Below are 4,115 nucleotides of genomic sequence, written 5' to 3'. Positions count from 1 at the left end.
TTTACTCCTGGCCTGGAAACCATATTAAACTGAGAACAGACTCAGTCAAAATTTCAAAGTCAAAATTTCGATTTTGAATATCTTGCATTTTATTTAACATATGCACTTAAAAATTTGCAGATGAGTATAATATTTTAGTTTGAACATCTGATGAAAATTTTGTTTCATTATCAAAATTATTTCAAAAGTAATATTGATTTGAAATTTTGACTTAGGTCTGTTCTCAGTTTATGGTCTTGGGGCCTGGACAACTAGAATGCAAACTGCTTGCATGATAATAATGAACAGCAAGCTCTCTGCCAGATTTGTGCCCCCTGGGTCAAAGGATCAGGTCATAGGGTGGGGCTAAATCTATCATATTTTGAAAAAAAGATCAGTTTTACTATCATTTACTTGACTCATGGACATCTATCAGACAAACTGTTTGCAAGATTGTAATAAGCAGACACCCTCTACTTCATGTTCCCTAGGTGGGAGGGACTTTGTCATTCATTAGAAATACATTGCACCTTTGAAAATCTTGGCAAGGAAATATCCAGATGACTGTATTAAGGGCCCATGGGCCTTTTGTGTTCATCTCTTGTGTTTACCAAAATGATGTTGAGACATCAACACAATTTCTCCTTTAATTTGAAGTGTATGATAATATCAAGTGAAAAAAAATTCACTGGAGAATGAACTTGCTGAAAAAAAGATTTTAAGAGAACTATATGTGTATTTAAAAGCATTTAAAAGAATGTCAAAAAAAAAAACACATTTTAAAAGAATTTTAATTTACATTCCACCTACATTTCAAGCTTTAATAGATGTAAAAGACTATTTTTAACATTCATAAATTAAATGGAAAACGTTTGTAGGTAAAATAGCAAAACATGTAATATTAACATGTTCAAACTGTGTAAACAGGATACAGTTTAAGCTATGCAAGTATCTAAAAGTGATTATACATTATTAATATTGGACCTGAGAAGCACACCCACATGATGTGAAAACATGAAAGCGTGACAGTCCACTTAATTTTATCTGATAAATATATACAAAATCATAATATTTTTGTTCATTTGTACACATTATTGCGAAAACCTTTTTTACACAAGGTGACATTACAGTAGATAGAAATACATGTACTGAATCACACATTACAGTATATAGAAATACATGTACTGAATCACACAAAGTAGTGAACTCAATTCACTGTAGATTAATTTAATATTGATAATCATTGAATGACTGCTTCTTCCTGTTTTTCAAGCTTATTTTCTCCAATTTGAGCTAAATGCTCTGCTGCTAATTTTCCTAGCCTCATTTAGCATTTCTGAAGCAAACAGATTCATGAATCGAAGTATTATTATTTACTGTGTTTATCAAGTATCCACATGTTTTGACCTTATTTCTACAAATACCTGTAAATAAGCTATATGTAAGCATTCAATTCAATGCCTAGCAAAGTAAATAATATTTTTGCTAATTAAAAGGAGATTTGCTGAAAATTCCTCATCAGATAAAAATACCAAGGCAATATATTTTTTGTCAAAATAAATTTCCACGACACATCAAAAGCTACTTTGAGGATTAAATTAGCTTAAGTTAAAAGAGTTGCAGTTATTATACTGCATCTGAGTTTGAAATGATCATCTCAGTATAATTGAACATTAAACATGTAAAAATGAAGATTTCAAGAACAGTAACCAACTATTTCTTTAGATTAATATTTATAATTGTACTGTGCATTTATTAACAGCAAATTTTAAACTCTATACAAGTCATGTACTAGTATTATAGCATCTTTAATATTTGCACATAAAACAATTTTAACTTTTTTTTAAACAATACAAAAAAATTCATATAAAATGATTAAGAACTAATATCAATCTTTCCATGCTGAAACTGGATTTCAAAAGAGATTTCTTAAAAGATTCATCAAATAAAATCTTGGTATAGCATATTCCACCTCAAGGTTCAGTTAAACTGACTATTTCTTAACCACTTGTGACCATAATCAAGGTTTTGTTTTGTAATACCATACTGGTACTTAATTGATACATTTATACTAAGAAGAAAAAAAAATCCTAAGTATCGGGAAAGTTGAATATGAAACATCTAGTATAAAATTCCTTCCTGTTTCATCAGTTATGGAAATTGAGTAAATTCCCTTCCTTCCCCATATTGATCACTCATAATATGGTACCTTGAATTTTTAATTAATTTGAACAGCATTCTACACTGGTTGAAAAACTTGAGTAATTTTCAACAAGATAATTTTTAATCATTAGACATAATTAGAAATTCTTTAAATGACTGAAAATGCATCTACATGCATCTCTGTTAAATAGAAGTCTATAAACAAGTTTTAACCAAGTTTTATTAGAATATGGGGTAAAGTACTGGAACAATGTACATGTAATATACAAATAACATGATAAGTCAGTTACCCAGAAGTAGGTCACTGTGACCTAATTTTGGAATTTTATGGCTATACATAATCAAATCATATTTGAATGATATCTTATACATTGTGGGGCCCCAACAAAAATTATCAAACTTTAAATGTCAATTGATTGGTTGATTTTCAGGGATGGTGCATCATGGTTTTTAGCTCACCTGAGCTGAAAGCTCAAGTGAGCTTTTCTGATCACATTTTATCTGTAGATCAGTCCATCCGTCTGTAAACTTTTCAAATTTTCAACTTTTTCTCCAGAACCACTGGGCCATTTAAACCAAAACTGCCACAAAGCATCCCTGGGTAAAGGGAATTCAAGTTTGTTCAAACGAGGGGCCATGCCCTCATTCAAGGGGAGAATTCAGAAATGAGTGAAAATTTGGTTGCATGATTTAAAAAAATCATCTTCTCAAGATCCACTGGGCTAAAAAAGTTGAAAATTATAGGAAACCTTCTTTACCTGGTGTAGATTTCAGATTTGTTCAAAAGATGACCCCCAGGGGTAGGGTGGGGTCACAATGGGGGATCAAAGTTTTACATAGGAATATATAGGAAAAAATCTTCTGCTCAAGAACAGCAAAGCCATTATAATTCATATTGATATGGTAGCATTGTCAGGTAGTGTAGATTTAATTTTTTTCAAATGATGACCCCCGGGGTAGGGAGGGGCCATAATGGGGGATCAAAGTTTTACATAGAAATATAGGGGAAAATCTCAAGAATAACAAAGCCATGATTAGTCATACTGATATGGAAGCATCCTCAGGTAGTGTAGATTCAAGTTTGTTCAAATGATGACCCCTGGGGTAGGGAGGGGCCACAATGGGGGATCAAATTTTTCCAAATGGAATAATCTGCTCAAGAACAGCAAAGCCATGTACATATTGATATTGAAGCATCCTCAAGTAGTTTAAAATTCAAGCCTCCCCCCCCCCCCCATATGTAAACTTTTCAATACGGAACTGATTTGTGCTTTTACCTAGCCAATGTGTTCAGATGAGCCATGTGGCTCATGGGCCTCTTGTTAAGTAATTTATGATGACTTCTTCCTGATGAGCTCACTATCTGCCGAGTACTTAATAAGTTTTTGAACAAGAAATGTGCAAGAAACATATATTCCCACGATGTTGCAACATTAACAAGAGGCCCAGGGGCCATATCGCTCACCTGAGCACTATGGCTAGGAAAAAGCAGAAATCAGTTTAGTCTTGAAAGGTTGAAAAGTTTAAATATAAAAGTGGTTTGGGGGGGGGGGGATTTGAACAAATGAATCTACATTACCCGAGGATGATTTCATTTAAATATGACCAATCATGGCTGTTCTTGAGTAGAAGATTTTTAAAGATTTTTCCTATGTATTCCTATGTAAAACTTTGATCACCCATTGTGGCCCCACCCGACCTCTAGGGGTCATGTTTGAACAAACTTGAATCTACACTATCTAAGAATGCTTCCATATAAATATGACCAATCATGGCTTTGCTGTTCTTAAGAAATAGGTTTTTTTTTTTAAAGATTTTTACTATGTTAAACTTTGATCGCCAATTGTGGCCCCACCCGATCCACTGGGGTCATGATCTGAACAAACTTGAATCTACACTTCAGGTAGTCTACCTGAAGATGCTACCATATAAATATGACCAATCATGGCTTTGCTGTTCTTGAGAAGAAGATT

This window comes from Saccostrea echinata, unplaced genomic scaffold, assembly GCF_033153115.1.
Source record: "Saccostrea echinata isolate AGI-Se365-2 ecotype Australia unplaced genomic scaffold, CSIRO_AGI_Sech_v1 ptg000062l, whole genome shotgun sequence".
NCBI lineage: Eukaryota > Metazoa > Mollusca > Bivalvia > Ostreida > Ostreidae > Saccostrea > Saccostrea echinata.
This window is presented reverse-complemented; position numbering follows the sequence as displayed.